The 25,001-nt window shown below is 44.0% G+C and overlaps 1 protein-coding gene across 7 annotated transcripts in view; it reads left to right on the top strand.

The window, feature by feature from the left end:
* The window catches only part of LOC137344593 (cAMP-responsive element modulator-like), a 140,343-nt gene that overhangs the window by 15,616 nt on the left and 99,726 nt on the right, over nt 1-25,001 (top strand). For 4 of the 7 annotated variants that reach the window (XM_068007711.1, XM_068007670.1, XM_068007716.1 and 1 more), the window contains one exon: nt 15,554-15,709. The gene's annotated coding sequence lies outside the window, so the exon portion shown is untranslated. Of the gene's footprint in view, nt 1-13,023; nt 13,088-15,553; nt 15,710-25,001 lie in introns of all 7 variants that reach the window. The other 3 variants (XM_068007675.1, XM_068007692.1, XM_068007682.1) reach the window with 2 other exon arrangements.

Below are 25,001 nucleotides of genomic sequence, written 5' to 3' on the forward strand. Positions count from 1 at the left end.
GCTGTACAGGTGGATGTGTCACAGCACTCTGTTGTGGAGCTCCACGTGTCAGAGGTGGACGGTGTGGATGGCAAGGCTGGTGATGCTGTTCGCCCTCCGAGGAGGTCATGACTGCAGCTACAGCGGCCCCCATCTGCAAGATGTACATCTGAGGGGGTCCGCAAGGTAGGTACATGTCTCCGGACCCCGGGGTAAGTGTGCAGGTTGGTGACTTTGACCGTCAGGAGGAGGGTGGTGGAGGCCAAACTTTGTCCCAAGTGACAGAGTGGCCTCCTGCAATGGGTGAGGGTCTCCCCCCACCACTGCCCCCCCCCCCACCTGTCAAATGGACCTTTGCAGCTGCCACAGGCTGACAGCTGCAACACGTCCATTCGAGCTGGGAGTGTTTTCCCCCAGTGTGGGAAACAGTCCCATGTTGTTCAAAAATCCCACATAGTCCCTTAATCAGGTCAGTTAATGACCTGAAATACCTAACTAAATATTGTCAAGTGGCATCCCGCTGGCTTTAATTGCCTGCAGGATTCCCACCAGCGGGGGCTGCGCGCGCGCGCACGCCAGAGCGTCAGCGGGGAACCCGGAAGTGGGTGGGATCCGGTCCCGCTCCTGGATTTCCCGATTTTCGGGGCCCCCCGCCGAGAACACACCCAATAGCGGGTGGTAAAATCGAGCCCCAGGTGTCAGCCTTGGCTTAGTGGTTGCACACTCTCTTATGAGTCAGAAGGCTGTGGGTTCAGGCCCCACTCCAGTGACTTGAGCACATAATCTAAGCTGACACTCCGCTATAGTACTGAGGGAGTGCTGCACTGTCGAAGGTGCTGTTTTTCGGACGAGATGTTAAACTGAGGCCCCGTCTGCCCTCTTTGGGTGGACGTAAAAGATCACATGGCGCCATTCAGTGAAGAACAGGGAGTTCTCCTGAAGGCTCTTTCCAGCAGGAAATTGCGGCTCATCGAGGACTGGATGTCGGACTAGCAGTCTGACAACACAGAGTCAATGGAGGACTCAAGAAAGGTCGTGAAAGACTCAAGAAAGTTGGTGGAGAAGTAGAGCTGGGTGTTATTGTACATGTGGAACCTGACCCAATGTCTTTGGATGATGTCACCAAGGGGCAGCATGGAGATGAGGGAGAGGAAGGGGCCAAGGATAGATCCTTGGGGACCTTAGAGGTAATGATGCAAGGGAAGGATGAGAAGCCATTGCTGGAGATGCTCTAGCTATGATTGAACAGTGAGAGTGGCACCAAGCAATGAAAGTCCCACTGAGCTGGACAGTGGAGGAGGATGGTTTAGTCGACTGTGTCAAAGGTTACAGAGAAGTCGAGAAAGGGATGGCAAAGAAAGAACTTGCATTTATATAGCTCATTTCGTTACTTCAGGTTGTGACCAAAGTGCTTTAGAGCCAATGAGATCCTTTTTTGTCATGTAAGTAAACATGAAAGCCAATTTGTGCATACCAAGGTTCCACAAACAGCATTGGGGTACATTATCAGATAATCTGTTTTTAGTCATGTTGGTTGAGGGATAAATATTGGCCAGGACACAGTGGAGAATAGTGCCATGGAATGGTTTAACATCTCACCCGAAAGATGGCACCTCTGACAGTGCAACACTCCCTCAGTACCTCACTGAACTGTCAGCTTGGATTATCTTTTCAAGTTTCTGGAGTGGGGCTTGAACCCAACTTGATGCAAGAGGTGAGAATACAACCACTGACCCAAGGCTGATATTAGGAAAGGGAAGGATAGTGCACCATGGCCACAGTGACAGAGGATTAATTTGTGACTTTGATCAGGGCTGTCAGCTAGCATGCAGGCCAGGAAAGGAAATTGAGTGGTCAGCAGTTCAGTGGGAATGGGGCCAAGAGAGCAGGAGGTGAGTTTCATGGGTAAGGTGAGCTTGGATAGGGCATGAGGGGATATACGAGAGAAACTAGAGAAAGATGTAGGTTCAGGGCCAGGGCAGGGTGGGATCTGAGGGGGGAGGTTAGGCTTGTAATTATTTTACTGATGCAGATGTGTTTTCTTGGTTAGAGAAGAAATGAACAAACATTTCACTTGGGAAACAAGCCAAATTTAACTAAGCCATCCGCAGTCAAGAGAAAACTAATGGCCTTTGCCATGAATTGTCACAGTGACAACTTAACAGCTGTGTTTGTTTTACTAATGTCTCGTGCATAACCTTGCAAGATATAGAGTAATAACATCTTAATATCCTTTTAAATTGTTGAACACTTCCCCCAGCATATTCATATTTGGATTGGTCAGAATGGACTCAAATTGTTGACTGCTCTGTGGAAGGGCGATTCCCAGCTAGGCAGTGGGCTCCTGTATAGAAATAGAATGCTGGGTATATCATCAATCGAGAACAGATGATTGTAATATTTTGGATTGACTGTAAACAAAAGGGGGAAAAAACTGCAAATGCTGGAAATGTGAAAGAAAACCGGAAAATACTGGAAATACACAAGCAGGCTCTACCACATTTGAAGGGATATGGGAACAGGGTGGGTAAAAGTGATTAGAACTATTTGCTTGTGTGGAGGATAAACACCGACACGGACTGGTTGGGCCGAATGGCCTCTTTCCATGTTGGAACTTTTATGTATTTCTATGAATCTGTAAAAAGAAAGGACAAGGTAACATTTTGCTTGTAATCCTCTGCCAGAACTTAAAAGTATTTTCTCTTTACAGTTGCTGACAAACCAGCCATATATTGCTAGCATTGTTTATGATAGTAATTAAATCTATTTAAAGAAAACAGCAAGTGATTTATCTAAAAATTGAATCTAGTACATAGCGATTCTGAAACATTTATTTTCATGCAATATTTGAGTAAGAAAATCTGATTCAAAATCATGAACAGTTTTTATTATAGAGTCAACTCCCACATAAGTAATAAAAACAGAAAATGCAGGAAATACTGAGCAGGTCAGGCAGCATCTGTGGAGAGAGAAACAGAGTTAAAGCTTCAGGTCGATGACCTTTTGTCAGAATGGAAGAAGTTAAAGATTTAACAATTCTTAAGCAAGTACAGAGCCAGGGAAAGGGGGACGGGGAGGAAAGAACAAAAGAGAAAGTCTGTGATAAGGTGGAGGGCAGGAGTGATTAAATGACCAAAGGGATGATGGTGCAAGGCAAAGGGGGTGGTAATGGGACAAATAAAGAAATAAAAGATGGGTCAAGAGGAGCTGTAAATGGCAACAGCAGACCCATTACCAGCACCTGCTATCCAAAAAAATGGGAGCAGTGGCCATGATCTGAAGTTATTGAAATCAGTGTTGAGTCCAGAAGGGTGTAAAGTGCCTAATCGAAAGATCAGTAAAACACTCAGACCATTTAAGAGAGTGATCGACGCCACTGAACGCGAGATGGTTTCTACAGGAGACCCAAATTTCATAGAATCATAGAGAGGTTACAGCACGGAAGGAGACCATTCGGCCCATTGAGTCCGCACCGGCTCTATGCAAGAGCAATCCGGCCAGTCCTACTCACCCACCCTTTCCCTGTAGCCCTGCAAATTTTTTCCTTTCAAGTACTTATCCAGTTCCCCTTTGAAGGCCATGATTGAATCTGCCTTCACCACCTCCCCGGGTAGTGCATTCCAGATCCTAACCACTCGCTGTGTTTTAAAAAAAAAGTTTTTCCTCATGTCACCGTTGGTTCTTTTGCCAATCACCTTAAATCTATGTCCTCTGGTTCTTGACCCTTCCGCCGACGGGAACAGTTTCTCTCTATCTACTCTTATTAATCTCCTCGCAACCTTCTCTGCTCCAAGGAGAGCAACCCCAGCTTCTCCAGTCTACATACGTAACCGAAGCCCCTCACCCTTGGAATCATTCCAGAAAATCTCTTCTGCAGCCACTCTAACACCTTCACATGTTTCCTGAAGTGTGGTGCGCAGAACTGGACACAGTACTCCAGTTGTGGCTGAACCAGTGTTTTATAAAGGTTCATCATGACTTCCATATTTTTATACTCTATGCTTCTATTTATAAAGCCCAGGGTCCCGTATGCTTTTTTAACCGCTTTCTCAACCTGCCCTGCCACCTTCAACGATTTGTGCACATATACCCCCAGATCTCTCTGTTCCTTTACCTCTTTTAGAGTTGTGCCCTCTACTTTATATTGCCTCTCCTCATTCTTCCTACCGAAATGTATCACCGCATTTTTTTGCTTTAAATTTCATCTGCCACGTGTCGACCCATGCCACCAGCCTGTCCATATCGTTTTGAAGACTATCACTATCCTCCTCGGGCAGTGTCAGGCAGAAAGGAAATGGGTGACTGACAAGCTGAGTAAAAGGACTAGGCAGGTAGAGCAGGAGTCCCCTGGGGCCATCTGCCTCTCAAACAGATATACCGCTTTGGATACTGTTGGGGGAAGATGGCTTATCAGGGGAAAGCAGCAAGAGCCAAGTTCGGGGCAGCACAGGTCGCTCTGCTGCACAGGAGGGGAGGAATTAGAGTGGCAGGGCTGCAGTGATAGGAGTTTGAATTGTAAGGGGAACAGATAGGCATTTCTGCGGCCGCAAACGTGATTCCAGGATGGTATGTTGCCTCCCTGGTGCTAGGGTCAAGGATGTCACGGGAGCGGCTGCAGGGCATTCTGGAGGGGGAGGGTGAACAGCCAGTAGTCGTGGTCCATATTGGTACCAATGACCTAGGTTAAAGAAAGGGATGAGGTCCTGCAAGGTGAATTTGAGGAGTTAGGAGACAAATTAAAAAGCAGGACCTCAAAGGTAGTGATCTCAGGATTATTACCAGTGCCACGTGCTAGTGAGTATAGGAACAGGAGAATCGATCGGATGAATGTGTGGCTGCAGGGATGGTGTAGGAGGGAGGGATTTAGATTCCTGAGACATTGGGACCAGTTCTGGGGAAGCTGGGACCTGTACAAGCGGTATGGGTTCCACCCGAGCAGGACCGGGACCGATGTCCTCGCGGGGGGTGTTTGCTCATGCTGTTGGGTAAGGTTTAAAGTAGAATGGCAGGGGGATGGGAACCTGAGCAGGGAGACAGAGGAGGGGGAAACAAGGGTAGAAACAAAAGACAGAAAGGGAAGAAACAATAGTGGAAGGCAGAGAAAACAAGGGCAAAAAACAAATAGGGCCATAGTGCAAAATCATACTAAGATGACTAGCAATCTTAAAAAGACAAGTGTAAAAGCATTGTGTCTTAATGCGCAGAGCATTCGCAATAAGGTAGATGAATTAACAGCGCAGATAGATATTAACGGGTATGATATAGTTGCGATTACGGAGACATGGCTGCAGGGTGACCAAGGATGGGAACTGAACATCCAGGGGTATTCAATATTTAGGAAGGACAGGCAAAAAGGGAAAGGAGGTGGGGTAGCGTTGTTAGTAAAGGAGGAAATCAACGCAATAGTGAGGAAGGATATTGGCTCGGAAAATCACGATGTGGAATCTGTATGAGTGGAGCTAAGAAACACCAAGGGGCAGAAAATGTTGGTGAGGGTTGTCTATCAGCCCCCAAACAGTAGTGGAGATGTAGGGGAGGGCATTAAACAGGAAATTAGAGATGCATGCAAGAAGGGCACAACTATAATCATGGGTGACTTTAATTTACATATAGATTGGTTAAACCAAATTAGCAATAATACTGTGGGGGAGGAATTCCTTGGAGTGTGTATGTGTTGGATTTCTAGACCAATATGTTGAGGAACCAACTAGAGAACAGGTGATGCTAGACTGGCTATTGTGCAATGAGAAAGGATTAATTAACAATCTTGTTGTGTGGGGGCCCTTAGGGAAGAGTGACCATAACATGAAAGAATTCCTCATTAAGATGGAGAGTGAAGTAGTTGAATCCGAAACTAAGGTCCTGAATCTCAGTAAAGGAAATTACGAAAGTATGAGGTGTGAGTTTGCTCGGATAGATTGGGGAACTTTATTAAAAGGGATGACGGTGGATAGGCAATGGCTAATATTTAAAGAATGTGTGCAGGAATTACAACAATTATTAATTCCTGTCTGGCGCAAAAATAAAACAGGAAAGGTGGCTCAACTGTGGCTTACAAAAGAAATTAGGGATAGTATTAGATCCAAAGAGGAGACATATAAAATTGCCAGAAAAAGCGGCAAGCCTGAGGATTGGGAGCAGTTTAGAATTCAGCAAAGGAGAAAAAAGAGTCTGATTAAGAGGGGGAAAATAGAGTATGAGAGTAAACTATCAGGGAACATAAAAACTGACTGTAAAAGCTACTATAAATATGTCAAGAGAAAAAGATTAGTGAAGACAAATGTAGGTCCCTTACAGTCAGAAATGGGGGCAATTATAATGGGGAACAAAGAAAGGCAGAACAATTAAACACATACTTTGGTTCTGTCTTCACAAAGGAAGACACAAATAACCTGCCAGAAATGTTAGGGAAGCAAGGGTCTAGTGAGAGGGAGGAACTGAAGGAAATCAGTATTAGTAAAAAAAAATAATGCTAGGGAAATTAATGGGGCTAAAGGCTGACAAATCCCCAGGGCCTGATAATCTGCATCGCAGAGTACTAAAGGAAGTGGCCCTGGAAATAGTGGATGCATTGGTGGTCATCTTCCAAAATTCTATCGACTCTGGAACAGTTCCTACAGATTGGAGGATGGCAAATGTAACCCCACTATTTAAAAAAGGAGGGAGAGAAAAAACAGGGAATTACAGACCAGTTAGCCTAACATCAGTGGTGGGGAAAATGCTAGAGTCTATTATAAAGGATGTGATAACAGAACACTTGGAGGGCATTAACGGGATTGGACGAAGTCAGCATGGGTTTATGAAAGGGAAATCATGCTTAACAAATCTACTGGAGTTTTTTGAGGATGTAACTGGTAGAATAGATAGGAGAGAACCAGTGGATGTGGTGTACTTGGATTTTCAGAAGACTTTTGATAAGGTCCCACACAAGAGGTCAGTGCAAAATTAAAGCACATGGAATTGAGGGGAATATACGAACATAGATTGAGAATTGATTGACAGACAGGAAGCAGAGAGTTGGAATGAACGGGTCTTTTTCCGGGTGGCAGGCAGTGACTAGTGGGGTACCGCAGGGATCAGTGCTTGGGCCCCAGCTATTCACAATATATATCAATGATTTGGATGAGGGAATGGAATGTAACATTTTCAAGTTTGCAGACGACACAAAACTGGGGTGGAATGTGAGCTGTGAGGAGGATGCAAAGAGGCTCCAATGTGATTTAGACAAGTTGGGTGAGTGGGCTAGAACATGGCAGATGCAGTATAATGTGGATAAATGTGAGGTTATCCACTTTGGTTGTAAAAACAGAAAGGCAGATTATTATCTGAATGGTGATAGATTGGGAAAAGGGGAGGTGCAACGAGACCTGGGTGTCCTTGTACACCAATTGCTGAAAGCGAGCATTCAGGTGCAGCAAGCAGTTAAGAAGGCGAATGGTACGTTGGCCTTCATTGCAAGAGGATTTGAGTGCAGGAGCAGGGATGTCTTACTGCAGTTGTACAGGGCCTTGGTGAGACCACATCTGGAGTGTGTGCAGTTTTGGTCTCCTTATCTGAGGAAGGATGTCCTTGCCATGGAGGGAGTGCAACGAAGGTTTATCAGACTGATTCCTGGGATGGCAGGACTGACATCTGAGGAGAGATTGGGTCGACTAGGCGTACATTCACTCGAGTTCAGAAGAATGAGAGGTGATCTCATCGAAACATATAAAATTCTAACAGGACTAGACAGACTAGATGCAGGGAGGATGTTCCCGATGGCTGGCGAGTCCTGAACCAGGGGTCACAGTCTCCGGATACGGGGTATGCCATTTAGAACCGAGATGAGGAGAAATTTCTTCACTGAGGGTGGTGAACCTGTAGAATTCTCTACCACAGAAGGCAGTGGAGTCCAAGTGATTAAATATATTCAAGAAGGAGATAGATATATTTCTTCATACTGAAGGGATCAAGGGATATGGGGAAAAGCGAGAACAGGGCACTGAATTAGACGATCAGCCATGATCGTTTTGAATGGCGGAGCAGGCCCGAAGGGCCAAATGGCTTACTCTTGCTCCTGTTTTCTATGATTCTATGATTCCTCACTGTTTACTACCCTTCCAGTTTTGTGTTATCTGCAAATTTTGAAATTGGGCCCTGTACACCCAAGTCCAAGTCATTAATATATATCAAGAAAAGCAGTGGTCCCAGCACCAACCCCTGGGGAACACCACTGTATACCTCCCTCCAGTCCGAAAAACAACTGTTCACCACTACTCTCTGTTTCCTGTCCCGTAGCCAATTCTGTGTCCATGTTGCCACTGCCCCTTATGTTCCATGGGCTGCAATCTTAATGATAAGCCTACCATGCTGCACTTTCTCAAACACCTTTTGAAAGTCCATGTGACTAGTGGAGTCCCGCAGGGGCCTCAATTATTCACAATATTTATTAACGACTTAGATGAAAGCATAGAAAATCTCATATCTAAGTTTGCCGATGATACAAAGATTGGTGGCATTGTAAGCAGTGTGGATGAAAACATAAAATTACAAAGCGATATTGATAGATTAGGTGAATGGGTAAAACTGTGGCAAATGGAATTCAATGTAGACAAATGTGAGGTCATCCACTTTGGATCAAAAAAGGATAGAACAGGGTACTTTCTAAATGGTAAAAAGTTAAAAACAGTGCATGCCCAAAGGGACTTAGGGGTTCAGGTACATGGATCATTGAAGTGTCATGAACAGGTGCAGAAAATAATCAATAAGGCTAATGGAATGCTGGCCTTTATATCTGGAGGACTAAAGTACAAGGGGGCAGAAGTTATGCTGCAGCTATACAAAGCCCTGGTTAGACCGCACCTGGAGTACTGTGAGCAGTTCTGGGCACCGCACCTTCGGAGGAACATATTGGCCTTGGAGGGAGTGCAGCGTAGGTTTACTAGAATGATACCCGGACTTCAAGGGTTAAGTTACGAGGAGAGATTACACAAATTGGGGTTGTATTCTCCAGAGTTTAGAAGGTTAAGGGGTGATCTGATTGAAGTTTATAAGATATTAAGGGGAATGGATAGGGTGGATAGAGAGAAACTATTTCCGCTGGTTGGGGATTTTAGGAGTAGGGGGCACAATCTAAAAATTAGAGCCAGACCTTTCAGGAGTGAGATTAGAAAACGTTTCTACACACAAAAGGTGGTAGAAGTTTGGAACTCTCTTCTGCAAACGGCAATTGATACTGGCTCAATTGCTAAATTTAAATGTGAGATAGATAGCTTTTTGGCAACCAAAGGTATTAAGGAATATGGGCCAAAGGCAGGTATATGGAGTTAGATCACAGATCAGCCATGATCTTATCAAATGGTGGAGCAGGCAAGAGGGGCTGAATGGCCTACTCCTGTTCCTATGTTCCTATTTGTCACAGGCTTTCTAACAACAACTAGCATTTGTATAGCGCCTTTAACATAGTAAAATGTTCGAAGGCGCTTCACAGGAGCGATTATCAAACAAAATTTGACACTGAGCCACATAAGGAGATATTAGGACAGGTGACCAAAAGCTTGGTCAAAGTGGTCGGTTTTAAGGAGGAGGAGAGTGTTGGAGAGGTTTCAGGAGGGAATTCCAGAGCTTGGGATCTCGGCAGCTGAAGGCATGGCTGCCGATGGTGGAGTGAAGAAAATCAGAGATACACAAGAGGCCAGAATTGGAGGAGTGCAGGGTTGTAGGGCTGGAGGAGGTGACAGTGATAGGGAAGGGCGAGATTATAGGGGGATTTGAAAACAAGGATGAGAATTTTAAAAACGAGGCGTTGCTGGACCAGGAGCCAGTGTTGGTCAGTGAGCACAGTGATGATGTATGAATGGGGCTTGCTGCAAGTTAGGATATGCGCAGCAGAATTTTGGATGAGCTTAAATTTACGGAGGATGCATGGTGGGAGGTCGGCCGGGAAAGCATTGGAATCTGCGAGTCTAGAGATAACGAAGGCATGGATGAGGGTTACATAAGAACATAAGAAATAGGAGCAGGAGTATTCCATATGGCCCCTCGAGCCTGTTTCGCCATTCAGTAAGATCATGGCTGATCTTTGACCTCAACTCTACCTTCTTGCCCAATCCCCTTATCCCTTGATTCTCATAGAGTCCAAAAATCTATTTACCTCCGCCTTGAATATGCTCAACATCTGAGCATCCACAGCCCTCTGGGGTAGAGAATTGCAAAGATTCACAACCCTTTGAGTGAAGAAATTTCTTCTCATCTCAGTCCTAAATGGCTGACCCCTTATCCTGCGACTGTGCCCTCTAGTTCTAGACCCTCCAGCCAGGGGAATAACCTCTCAGGATCTACCCTGTCAAGCCCCCTCAGAATCTTATATGTTTTAATGAGATCACCTCTCATTCTTCTAAACTCCAGAGAGTATAGGCCCATTCTACTCAATCTCTCCTCAGAGGACAACCCTCTCATCCCATTAATCAATCCAGTGAACCTTCGTTGCACTGCCTCTAAGGCAAGTATATCCTTCCTTAGATAAGGAGACCAAAACTGTACACACTCCTCCAGGTGTGGTCTCACCAAAGCCCTGTACCATTGCAGCAAGACTTCCTTGTTCTTGTACTCCAACCTCCTTGCAATAAAGGCCAACATTCCATTTGCCTTCCTAATTGCTTGCTGTACCTGCATGCTAACTTTTTGTGTTTCTTGTGCGAGGACACCCAAATATCTCTCAACACCAACATTTACTAGTTTCTCACCATTTAAAAAATATTTTGTTTTTCTGTTCTTCCTACCAAATTGAATAACTTCACATTTCCCCACATTATACTCCATCTGCCACCTTCTTCCTTTGCAGATTCTTTGTGTCCTCCTCACAGCTTGCTTTCCCACCTAGCTTTGTATCATCAGCAATCTTGGATACATTACACTCTGTCCATTCATCAAAGTCATTGATACAGATTGTAAATAGCTGAGGCCCAAGCACCAATCCTTCCGGCACCCCACTAGTTACAGCCTGCCAACCTGAGAATGACCCGTTTATCCCTACTCTCTGTTTGTTAACCAATCCTCTATCCATGCTAATATATTACCCCCAACCCCATGAGCTCTTATCTTGTATAACAATCTTTTGTGTGGCACCTTATCGAATGCCTTTTGAAAATCGAAATATACTACATCCACTGGTTCCCCTTCATTTCCCCTGCAAATTACAACCTCAAAAAACTCTAATTTGTCAAACTCGATTTCCCTTTCATAAAAAAAAATGTTGACTCTGCCTAATCATGTTATGATTTTTGAAATAACCTGTTACCACTTCCTTAATGGCTTCCAGCATTTACCCGACGACTGATGTTGATTCAAAACTAATCTGTGGAAACATTTCAGTGAGCGAGTGGTCAATCTGTGGAACAGGCTCTCTTGGGAGATGGCAAAAGCAGCTAGTATTCAAATACACAATTACTGTAGAGCACACCATTGGTGTATTCAGATGGGGTGTTTGAATATTGCACATAAGTGGCAACATAAATTAAATATTTTAAGTCCTGCAGTGGAGCTTGAACCCATGATCTCTTACTCTGAGGCCAAAATGCTTATCAATGAGCCAAGCTGACACTTAACTCTAATTTTGTGGTGTTCCCGTTCAAAAAAATTCCTTCGTAGCTACAGTATGTAAGATTTTATAATTGACACCAATTGGTTATTTTTTAGAGACTTCAAAATTAGTTTGGTATAGAATCATAGAATGATACATCACAGAAGGAGACCATTTGGCCCATCTTCCCTGAGCCGGCTCTTTGAAAGAGCCATCCAATTAGTCCCATCCCCCTGCCCTTTCCCCATAGCCCTGCAAATCTTTGCCTTTGAGTATTTATCCAGTTCTCTTTTGAAAGTTGTTATTGAATCTGCTTCCACCACCCTTTCAAGCTGTGCATTCCAGATCATAACAACTCGCTGCGTAAAAAAAATTCTCCTCATCTTGCTTCTGGTTCTTTTGCCAATTACCGTAAATCTGTGTCCTCTGGTTATTAACACTTCTGCCACTGGAAACAGTTTCTCCCTATTTACTTTATCAAAACCTGTCATGATTTTGAACACTTCTGTTAAATCTCGCCTGCTCTAAGGAGAACAATCCCAGCTTCTCTAGTCTCTCCACGTAGCTGAAGTCCCTCATCCCCAGTACCATTCTAGTAAATCTTTTCTGCACCCTCTCTGAGGCTTTGATATCCTTCCTAAAGTGTGATGCCCAGAATTGGCCACAATACTCCAGCTCTGGCCTAACCAGTGATTTATAAAGATTTAGCATAAATTCCTCTATGCTTCTCTTTATAAAGCCCAGGATCCTGTATGCTTTTTTAACAGCCTTTTCCACTTGTCCTGCCACCTTCAAAGATTAGTGTACATACACCCCCAGGTCTTTCTCTTCCTGTACCCCCTTTAAAATTGTACCATTTAGTTTATATTGTGTCTCCTCATTTTTCCTACCAAAACGAATCACTTCACACTTCTCTGCGTTAAATTGCATCTGTCATGTGTCTGCCCATTTCAACAGTCTGTCTACGTCCTCCTGAATCTGTTTATATCCTCCTCACTCTTTACTACATTTCCGAATTTTGTTTCATCTGCAAACTTTGAAATTATGCCTTGTATACCGAAGTCCATGTCATTAATATATATCAAAAAGAGTAGAGAGCCTAATACCGACCTCCGGAGGAACACCATATACTTCGCTCCAGTCTGAAAAACAATCATTCACCACTACTCTGCTTTCTGCCTCTTAATTTGAGAGATGGCACTGGGTTTACCAGTAAGTTAAGGGCAGAGGGACATTGCATCAGCATAATTGGAAAAATTAATTGGATAATTAAAATAGGTCGTAGTGAGATACAATATTTATAACTTGTTGACCTAACGGGGTGTTGCGAGGGTACAATGGTGACTGCTAGAAGGAAGCAGCATTATGTTGTTATTTTTGTATGTGATGTATGAGTCTTGATGGTAATTGTCAGTTGGCTAAATGTATTGTATCTGAGCCTGATCTTGTCCTCACTTCTTTTCCACATCTGAACACTTTTTCAGCAGGGGTCACTCGATAACAACCAGGAGTGGCAACCCTGGTGGATTTTTCACTCCCTTAACTCAGGTATGCAGATACACATCTTCAAAATTACAGCTGGAAAAGGCCATAAAAATGCAAATGGAATTTTCTTTATATTTTTAGAGTTATTGAATTCCAAAACATAGGGCTAATGGTTAACGTGCACAAGATATTGTTTGGGCCACAGTGAAATACTGTATAGTTTCAATCATCCCATTATGGAATAGGTAATAGAGTCATGGAAAAAGTGCAACATAAACTCACTCGGAGATATCAGGGATGAGAAAATATAGTCACGATGAAAGACTTGAAAACCTAGAGCTGTGAGTTACTGCAGCAGAGAAGATTAAGGGGGAATCTAAAAGAAGTACCGTATTCAAATTTTGAAAGCAATTGAAAGGAAAATAAATAGTAAAAGATTATTTCACCTGGGGGTGAATCAGGAACAAAGGGCGTTAATTTCGGACTAGTACAAGAATGGAACTTAGAAACATTTTTTCCACACAAAGGCTTATTAGAATATTGATGCATGGCAACAAGTGGTTGCTGAAACTAAGTCAATCACAGCATTTAAAGGGCAATTAGATGCACCCTGCCATGGCACTGTATATATCACTGTTCAATAAAGCAATAAAACTTGGATAAAGGAAGAAAAGAAATACATGCATTTATATAGCACCTTTCATGACCTCAGGACGTTCAAAGTACTTTACAGCCATTGAAATACTTTTGCAGTGTAGTCACTCTTGTAATGTAGGAAAGGTGACAGCCAGTTTGCGCACAGCAAGGCCCCACAAGCAGCAGTGAGATAAATGACCAGATCAAACTCGCGACCTCTACCATCTAGAAGGACAAGGGCAGCAGGCACATGGGAACACCACCACCTGCACGTTCCCCTCCAAGTCACACACCATCCCGACTTGGAAATATATCGCCGTTACTTCATCGTCGCTGGGTCTAAATCCTGGAACTCCCTACCTAGCAGCACTGTGGGAGAACCTTCACCACACGGACTGCAGCAGTTCAAGAAGGCGTCTCAGCACCAACTTCTCAAGGGCAGTTAGGGATGGGCAATAAATGCTGGCCTTGCCAACGACGCCCACATCCCATGAATGAATTTTTAAAAAATCATCTGTTTTAGGCATTGGATGAGGGGTAATGTTGGCCAGGACACCAGAAGAACTCTGCTCTTTGAATAGTGGGATCTTTTATGCCCAATTGAGAGGGCTGACTGGACCATGGTTTAAAATCTTATCCAAAAGACAGCAGCTCTGACAGTGAAGTACTGCACTGAAGTGTCACCTTCGATTTTGTGCTCAAGTCTCTGGAGTGGGAGTTGAACCCACGACCTTCTGAGAGTGCTGCCACTGAGCCATGGCTGAACCTTGACTGCAAAGAGCGCCCACCTCTCCTTTCATGTACTTTTCCATGTCGCAGAATGCAAACTGATAAAATAACAGGAAAAACATGAACTACAAATAAATTCAACAAGCCGTTTCATTAACATAAATAGCATTTTAACAGTAGTAAATGGATAGCAGTTGATGAGTAAGAACTCCATCAAGGAGAGTGAATGTGGTCTACTTTCAGAGTGTGGTAGATTGTGGATTTTGATTAGTAGGTAGTTATAATGGTCAGCATCTTTGTATGTGAATGTGTGCTTTTTGGCCCAAGAAAAATATCAAGGGCTTTGGGGAAAGAGCAGGGAAATCAGGTTGGAAGAGTTCTGATGTATAGCAATCACTGGCATGAGCACGATGGGCTGAATGACTTCGTTCTGTGCTGAAATTTCCATGATTCTATTCCACTATTTCCTCTCTTCCCATCCCTCATCTTTTTCAAAGTGAATTTCCCACATACCTACTTAGGGTAGAGCATGAGACATGCTCATGGGTGCAAGAAGAAAACTTTGAGTATCTTTCTCCTCTTCGGTTGATAGCCTGTTTGAGATTGATGAAATTTGACCTCTGGAAGAAGTACTAATAATATTTGGAGCAGAACTTGAACTTAGGTTTCCTGGCTGGAACAGAAAAATACTTCATGAAGCAGTAATTTTGCTTTGTAAAATTTGACTTTTGATTAACAGTATTAACTTCATTCAAAAAATATCATGTTAAGCACTATTATTTACCCACATTTTAACCCAGAAACCTTGTGGATGTACAATAGGTTGGTAATTGTATTAAAAAATGTTACAGATTGGGGAACAAAATCATGAAGTTTAGTTCGAGGATATGATTGTTGAATTGCTACATTTTACTCACGTTGAAAGAGCAGACTTGATTGGCTTAAAGCTAAAGTGCCCAATACTTTGCACAAAAGTAGATTTTTTTTATTACCAAAATATATACTGTCACAATATAAAAATATTTCGGCAATAACATTTTAATAAATACCCAGATTTGTTTACAAACCAGGTTTATTTGGAGGTTAATCCCAGTTTCCAACCCATCATTGTTTATCCAGCAATTCTTTCTCCTAATTTATGCCCTGTATTTTTCTTTCATAAAGGAAGAAGCTGAATGAACCTGAAACTCTAAGATGGCAGCATGTCACTGATGTCTCCATAATTGATACAAAAATATTTTTGAAGCAAGTCAAAAGTGAGAATCTATTTCCTAAATAACTAGAGTGACCGCACAGACACGTCAGTTTTGGAATCACAGGGTGAGTATTTTTTGAAAGTTTGTTTATATATATAAATATATATATATATATACATACATACACACAACCTTGCAAGGGGACACTGCAGATTTAGAAAGGATGAAGTAGACATTTGATTCAAGATGTTTTACAAGGTTGCCATAATTTTAACGTATGAATTGTTTTAAGATTAAGTGGAATTTAAAATCTTATTTCTGTACAATAACAATTTTGCGTCGCTTCCATCTGCTGATCATTAGATTGCAACCACCACTTCAGAAAAAGTGCTGCTCCCGTTTTTGCAAGCTAATTCAATGTGCCAGAAGGAATATAATTTTCTTTAACCCTTTTGCACTTCTCCTGAAAGTTGTGACGAATGGGGTACAGCTCAATGTAACTGCAGCCTTTTAGTACCTTGCTTAAGTGGCCATTCTCAGGTCTAAGCCTGGGAATTGAATGTTAGACTCCTCAACCATGGACCATTCAGAGATGGGTCAACACTATCCATATATACATTTACAGCAGTGGTTGCTGCTTAGCAGTCCTCCCTGGCTTTAGGACGTTAATGTCAGCTATGGTATCCTCATCGTGATTAACATCAGCTAACAGCGCAAACCAAGGATTGAACCTGGCATCTTTCTCGTCCGTATGCTTCAGCACCACACTACATTTGCCCACTGAGGCATCAGGAAACTCCTATAACATGTGCATTCTAATTACAAGATTATGGCAAAGAATGCTTTTTTTTGCTCAGATGATGTGTAATGTGGTCAATCGAGAGATGTAAGATTTTTGTATTGTGCTATCACTGTTGCCTAGAGGAATGCTTCCAAAGCTCCTCCAACTAGTTGGTAAAAGCCAGTAGTACAGTAGCCAGGCAGACTGGAAGGCCACAGATTTGATTCCTTGTGTGGAATTACCTGATCTCAGTTAGAGTTCAGCAGTCTGGATTAAAATCAGCCAGGACTGTAGCTCCCGATTGCTATTCATTGATCAGTTGGAACATGCTTGTGTGGATGGGGAATTGATTAGGAGGCAGGAGGCAGGAGACAGAGTAAGGATAATGGGTATGTACTCAAATTGGCAGGATGTGACTCGTGGTGTCCCCCAGGCCTCAGCTTTTCACTATATTTATAAATGACTTAGATGAAGGAATAGAGAGCCATATATCTAAGTTTGCTGACAGCAAGTTAGGTGGCACAGTAAATGGTGTAGATGGGAGCAGAAAGTTGCAAAGGGACATTGAAAGATTAAGTGAGTGGGCAAAACTGTGGCAGATGGAGTTCAATGTGGGGAAGTGTGAGGTCATCCACTTTGGACCGAAGAAAGATAGATCAGAGTATTTTCTAAATGGCGAGAAGCTAGGAACTGTGGAGGAGCAGAGAGATTTAGGAGTCCAAGTACAGAAATCACTAAAAAGCTAGTGGTCAGATACAAAAAATAATTTAAAAGGCTAATTGAATATTGGCCTTTATCTCAAGTGGACTGGAATATACAGGGGTGGAAGTGATGTTACGGTTATATAAAGCTCTAGTTAGACCCCATTTAGAGTACTGGGTTCAGTTCTGGGCACTATGCCTCAGGAAGGATATATTATCCTTGGAGTGGATATAGCACAGCTCCACCAGAATGACACCCAGGCTAAAAGTGTTACATTATGAGGACAGATTTAATAGACTAGGCTTGTATTCCCTTGAGTATAGAAGACTAAGGGGTGATCTAATTGAGGTGTTTAAGATGATTCAAGGAGTTGATAGCATCGATAGTTGAGAGAAACTATTTCCCCTGTTGGGGGAGTCCAGAACAAAGGGACACAACCTTAACATTAGAGCTAGTCCATTCAGGGGTGATGTCTGGAAGCTCTTCTTCACACAAAGGATAGTGGAAATCTGGAACTCTTTCCACCCCCCCCACCCCCCCAAAAGAGCTGTTGACAGTCGGTCAATTAAAAATTTCAAAACTGAGATTGATAGATTTTTGTTAAGCAAGGATATTAAGCGTTATGGAACCAAGGTGGGTAGATGGAGTTCAGATACAGATCAGCCAGGATCTAATTGAATGGCGGATCAGGCATGAGGGGCGGAATGGCCTACTCCTGTTCCCAGTTCCAGTGGATGTCAGGATTGGACTGTGCTGTAATTTTAGACTGCCACCGCATGGCCTCACATGCTTGAGTGAAGTATGTGTGTATTTAGTACACGTGTATCCATACCCACAGGATAAATCATTGCCTTCGGGAGAGGAGGGTGGGAGAAAATTGGTAGAAAATTGTTAACGTCACATGCTAATTAGCTTTTATTTTGGTATATGTGTGTTTTGTGGGCACTCACAATTCAAGATTTATATATAACTTTTAATCTGCCTGAATAAATATGAAGAGTTCTGCATATGCGTGCACTTTCTGTCAATGTCCTGTAATGCAACATTATTCCATTTTCTTTTGTCGCATCCTGCTATAACCATCTGTCAGATCTTTGCTGTCGCGTTTACATTTTCTTGAATTTTCCAACTCACTTGAATACAGAACTGATTCATGCTTCCTAGCTTAACCTCCAAGCTAGATGACACTATGGTGGCACTGCATTACTTATAGTTACCTCTGCTTAGCTAGAGAGGATTACACGATGTGGCCTTCCTCGCCTCAACTCCCAGGCCTGCCTGCCATTTTGAATTGCAGTGCCTGTGATTTTTCTTTTTCTTCTTTTTCCCCACCCACATGCTTTGTTTGTGATTTCCTGATTTTGGGCCATAGGCCCCCTCTTTGCCCCCCCAAACCCATTTAGATGATTTTTAAGGGCATTTGCCAACCCCTCCTTCCTGTGCTCTCTCCAAATTTGGGACTCAAGTGGCAGCTGACCTGCATTTCCGCATTTGGTTTCTAGTCCTCATTATTAGTGGCTGGGCTTTGAGCTTACCACCTCAGGCCACGTATGGTCATTGCCACCCCGGACCTGCAACAACTGACCTCCCACCCCACCACTTATCCCGATCACTCCTTTGCGATTGGACTTCTAGCCTGATCTATTCGCTTTTTGTGTTGGTTTTCCAGCGATTATACTATACAAAAATATCACCCCCCGCCCCCGCTACCAGATCCTGGGATCTCCTGTTTGTACTCACAAACCCTTCTGGTATCATGATCCATGATACCAGAACCCTTCTTCTAATGATCCCAGATTGCAAGACATGCCCGAGTGCTCATAGAACCCCCTTCTTCAGTGTTCACAGAATCTTGGCTAACCCCCATATCCTCCTAGATCCTGGAACTTCTTCAAAATACTGCTTGACTCTGATATCCCATTCTCTGTGCTGCCAGATCCCAGGCTCCCTTCCCAGTGCCATCCCTGTCACGATGAGTCAGTTACTCTGGTAATACTGCTTGGTATAACACCCCTGTTATTCTAAAAATAGTAGATCTCCCATGGCAATGCTCACTAAGTGTCTGTCGATTCTATATTTGATATGTGGGATGTGCATTTCATTAAAAATTCAAATACCTGCAGTACCTGTTACTCTTGTAGGTGGCACTGCGATAGGTATTTTCAATGTTAAAGGTGTTACAGATCCCTGTGGCAGACACAATAGCTACTATTTTATGGTGAGAATATATTACCTTGCGAGTGTGTAGTCTGGCCATTGGGTCCCCAAAAATCACTCCCAAAAATGTTCTCGAAATTATTTTCATCCGTTTTTTTTTTATTGAAATAAATTTACAATTTCCAAAATAAGGATTTAAGAACATAAGAAATAGTAGCAGGAGTAGGCCAATTGGCCCCTCGAGCCTGCTCTGCCATTCAATAAGATCATGGCTGATCTGATCCTAACCTCAAATCTAAATTCATGTCCAATTTCCTGCCCGCTCCCCGTAACCCCTAATTCCCTTTACTTCTAGGAAACTGTCGATTTCCGTTTTAAATTTATTTAATGATGTAGCTTCCTGGGGCAGCACATTCCACAGACCTACTACCCTCTGAGTGAAGAAGTTTCTCCTCAACTCAGTTTTGAAAGAGCAGCCCCTTATTCTAAGATTATGTCCCCTAGTTCTAGTTTCACCCATCCTTGGGAACATCCTTACCGCATCCACCCGATCAAGCCCCTTCATAATCTTATATGTTTCAATAAGATCGCCTCTCATTCTTCTGAACTCCAATGAGTAGAGTCCCAATCTACTCAACCTCTCCTCATATGTCCACCCCCTCATCCCCGGGATTAACCGAGTGAACCTTCTTTGTACTGCCTCGAGAGCAAGTATGTCTTTTCTTAAGTACGGAGAAGAAAACTGTATGCAGTATTCCAGGTGCGGTCTCACCAATACCTTATATAACTGCAGCAATATCTCCCTGTTTTTATATTCTATCCCCCGAGCAATAAAAGCCAACATTCCGTTGGCCGCCTTGATCACCTGCTGCACCTGCATACTAACTTTTTGATCTTCTTGCACTAGGACCCCCAGATCCCTTTGTACTGCAGTACTTTCCAGTTTCTCGCCTTTAAGATAGTAACTTGCTCTCTGATTTTTCCTGCCAAAGTGCATAACCTCACATTTTCCAATATTGTATTGCATCTGCCAAATCTCCGCCCACTCACCCAGCCTGTCTATATCCCCCTGTAGGTTTTTTATGTCCTCCTCACTCTCCACTTTCCCTCCCATCTTTGTATCATCTGCAAACTTTGATATGTGACACTCGGTCCCCTCCACCAAATCGTTAATATAGATTGTAAAGAGTTGGGGACCCAGCACCGACCCCTGTGGAACACCACTGGCCACTGGTTGCCAGTCCGAGAATGAACCGTTTATCCCAACTCTCTGCTTCCTGTTAGATAATCAATCCTCCACCCATGCCAGAATATTACCCCCAATCCAGTGATTCTTTATCTTGAGCAATAATCTTTTATGTGGCACCTTGTCGAATGCCTTCTGGAAGTCTAAATACACTATGTCCACTGGTTCCCCTTTATCCACCCTGTACGTTATGTCCTCAAAGAACTCAAGCAAATTTGTCAGACATGACTTCCCCTTCGTAAAGCCATGCTGACTTTGTCCTATTAAATTATGTTTATCCAAATGTTCCGCTACTGTCTCCTTGATAATAGATTCCAAAATTTTACCCACCACAGATGTTAGGCTAACTGGTCTATAATTTCCAGCCTTCTGCTTACTACCCTTTTGAAATAAGGGTGTTACATTAGCAGTTTTCCAATCTGCCGGGACCTTTGCCGAGTCCAGAGAATTTTGGAAAATTATTACCAAAGCATCCACAATCCCTACTGCCACTTCCCTCAAGACCCTCGGATGTAAGCCATCAGGTCCAGGGGATTTATCCGCCTTGAGTCCCATTATTTTACTGAGTACCAATTCCTTAGTGATTTTAATCGTATTTAGCTCCTCCCCCCCTCGAGCCCCCTGTTTGTCCAGTGTTGGGATATTCTTAGTGTCCTCTACCGTAAAGACTGAAACAAAATATTTGTTCAGCATTTTTGCCATTTCCATGTTTCCCACCATTAATTTCCCGGTCTCATCCTCTAAAGGACCGACGTTTGCCTTAGCCACCCTTTTTCTTTTTATATAACTACAGAAACTCTTGCTATCTGTTTTTATATTTTTTGCTAATTTATTTTCATAATCTATTTAAACTAAATTTTTTTAAAAATTATGTATTTCACAATAACATGTTTAAATTTATCCATGAAATTGTCTTTTAATGCCTTCATTAAAGTTTTTATTTGAAGGACTCTGCTTTTCTCAAAAGCATGGGCTTTGACTTGATATTTTTGCCCACTGCTGTATCAGGATTTTGTAAAAGAAAATACAAATTGTATGTGAGAGAGGGAGAGATGCCAAATGTTCTGTTTGCACACCTGTTGTAACTTTTACATTTTATAAACTTCAGAAAATATATTATCAGTTGGGGGAGGGGGTGAGAGGGTTGTGGGCAGACGGAGAACATGTGCGCACACAAGCATGAGTAAGAGAGAGTCTTCATGTTCAATTTTCAAAAAAAAGTTGATCTTGAAGCTCGCTAAGTATCTTGCCCATGTTCTGTTAATTTGAAAAGGTCAATGCTAATTATCACATGTCTGTATGTGTGTGTCTGTGTGACAGAGGGGATGTGAGAAACATGGGTCAGAGAGAGGGAGACGATCTTCATTTAATGTCACTTCAATTGAAAAAAAAGTTGAATTTTGAAGCCACCTGATTATCTCTCCTATGTTTTCTTGAAGGTTAGAAAAGGTCAGTGCTAATCGCTTACGTCATGAGACAGATATTCTAACTTTTTTTTTATTCGTTCATGGGATGTGGGCGTCGCTGGCGAGGCCGGCTTTTATTGCCCATCCCTAATTGCCCTTGAGAAGGTGGCGGTGTGCCGCCTTCTTGAACCGCTGCAGTCCGTGTGGTGACGGTTCTCGCACTGTGCTGTTAGGAAGGGAGTTCCAGGATTTTGACCCAGCGATGATGAAAGAACGGCGATATATTTCCAAGTCAGGATGGTGTGTGACTTGGAGGGGAACGTGCAGGTGGTGTTGTTCCCATGTGCCTGCTGCTCTTGTCCTTCTTGGTGGTAGAGGTCACGGGTTTGGGAGGTGCTGTCGAAGAAGCCTTGGCGAGTTGCTGCAATGCATCCTGTGGATGGTACACACTGCAGCCACTGTGCGCCGGTGGTGAAGGGAGTGAATGTTTAAGGTGGTGGATGGGGTGCCAATCAAGCGGGCTGCTTTATCTTGGATGGTGTCGAGCTTCTTGAGTGTTGTTGGAGCTGCACTCATCCAGGCAAGTGGAGAGTATTCCATCACACTCCTGACTTGTGCCTTGTAGATGGTGGAAAGGCTTTGGGGAGTCAGGAGGTGAGTCACTCGCTGCAGAATACCCAGCCTCTGACCTGCTCTCGTAGCCACAGTATTTATATGGCTGGTCCAGTTAAGTATCTGGTCAATGGTGACCCCCAGGATGTTGATGGTGGGGGAATTCGGCGATGATAATGCCATTGAATGACAAGGGGAGGTGGTTAGACTCTCTCTTGTTGGAGATGGTCATTGCCTGGCACTTGTCTGGTGCGAATGTTACTTGCCACTTATCAGCCCAAGCCTGGATGTTGTCCAGGTCTTGCTGCATGCGGGTTCGGACTGCTTCATTATTTGAGGGGTTGCGAATGGAACTGAACACTGTGCAATCATCAGCGAACATCCCCAGTTCTGACCTTATGAAGGTCATTGATGAAGCAGCTGAAGATGGTTGGGCCTCGGACACTGCTCTGAGGAACTCCTGCAGCAATGCCCAGGGGCTGAGATGATTGGCCTCCAACAACCACTACCATCTTCCTTTGTGCTAGGTATGACTCCAGCCACTGGAGAGTTTTCCCCCTGATTCCCATTGACTTCAATTTTACTAGTGCTCCTTGGTGCCACACTCGGTCAAATGCTGCCTTGATGTCAAGGGCAGTCACTCTCACCTCACCTCTTGAATTCAGCTCTTTTGTTCCTGTTTGGACCAAGGCTGTAATGAGGTCTGGAGCCGAGTGGTCCTGGCGGAACCCAAACTGAGCATCGGTGAGCAGGTTATTGGTGAGTAAGTGCCGCTTGATAGCACTGTCGACGACACCTTCCATCACTTTGCTGATGATTGAGAGGAGACTGATGGGGCGGTAATTGTCTGGATTGGATTTGTCCTTTTTGTGGACAGGACATACCTGGGCAATTTTCCACATTGTCGGGTAGATGCCAGTATTGTAGCTGTACTGGAACAGCTTGGCTAGAGGCGCAGCTAGTTCTGGAGCACAAGACTTCAGCACTACAGCTGGGATGTTGTCGGGGTCCATGGCCTTTGCTGTATCCGGTGCACTCAGCCGTTTCTTGATATCACGTGGAGTGAATCGAATTGGCTGAAGACTGGCATCTGTGATGTTGGGGATTTCGGGAGGAGGCCGAGATGGATCATCCACTCGGCACTTCTGGCTGAAGATGGTTGCAAACGCTTCAGCCTTGTCTTTTGCACTTATGTCCTGGACTCCGCCATCATTGAGGATGGGGATGTTTGCAGAGCCTCCTCCTCCCGTTAGTTGTTGAATTGTCCACCACCATTCACGACTGGATGTGGCAGGACTGCAGCGCTTTGATCTGATCCGTTGGTTGTGGAATCGCTTAGCTCTGTCCATAGCATGTTGCTTCCGCTGTTTAGCATGCATGTAGCCCTGAGTTGTAGCTTCGCCAGGCTGGCACCTCATTTTTAGGTACACCTGGTGCTGCTCCTGGCATGCTCTTCTACACTCCTCATTGAACCAGGGTTAATCCCCTGGCTTGTTGGTAATGGTAGAGTGAGGAATATGCCAGGCCATGAGGTTACAGATTGTGCTGGTACAATTCTGCTGCTGCTGATGGCCCACAGTGCCTCATGGATGCCCAGTTTTGAGCTGCTCGATCTTTTCTGAATCTATCCCATTTAGCACGGTGGTAGTGCCACACAACACGTTGGATGGTGTCCTCAGTGCGAAGACGGGACTTCATCTCCACGAGGACTGTGCGGTGGTCACTCCTACCAATACTGTCATGGACAGATGCCTTTGCGACAGGTAGATTGGTGAGGACGAGGTGAAGTAAGTTTTTCCCTCGTGTTGGTTCGCTCACCACCTGTCGCAGGCCCAGTCTGGCAGTTATGTCCTTCAGGACTTGGCCAGCTCGGTCAGTAGTGGTGCTACCGAGCCACTCTTGGTGATGGACATTGAAGTACCCCATTCAGAGTACATTTTGTGCCCTTGCTACCCTCAGTGCTTCCTCCAAGTGGTGCTCAACATGGAGAAGGACTAATTCATCAGCTGAGGGAGGATGGTAGGTGGTAATCAGCAGGAGGTTTCCTTGCCCATGTTTGACCTGATGCCATGAGATTTCATGGGGTCCAGAGTCAATGTTGAGGACTCCCAGGGCCACTCCCTCCTGACTGTATATCACTGTACCGCCACCTCTGGTGGGTCTGTCCTGCTGCTGGGACAGGACATACCCAGGGATGGTGATGGAAGAGTCTGGGACATTGGCTGAAAGGTATGATTCTGTGAGTGTGGCTATGTCAGGCTGTTGCTTGACTGGTCTGTGGGACAGTTCTCCCAATTTTGGCAAACGTCCCCAGATGTTAGTGAGGAGGACTTTGCAGGGTCGACTGGGCTTGGTTTGCCGTTGTCGTGTCCGGTGCCAGGTGGTCCGTCTGGTTTTATTCTTATTATGACTTTTCGTAGCGAGATTTCACAACTGAGTGGCTTGCTAGGCCATTTCAGAGGGCAATTAAGAATCAACCACATTGCTGTGGGTCTGGAGTCACATTTAGGCC

This window comes from Heptranchias perlo, chromosome 2 (assembly GCF_035084215.1).
Source record: "Heptranchias perlo isolate sHepPer1 chromosome 2, sHepPer1.hap1, whole genome shotgun sequence".
NCBI lineage: Eukaryota > Metazoa > Chordata > Chondrichthyes > Hexanchiformes > Hexanchidae > Heptranchias > Heptranchias perlo.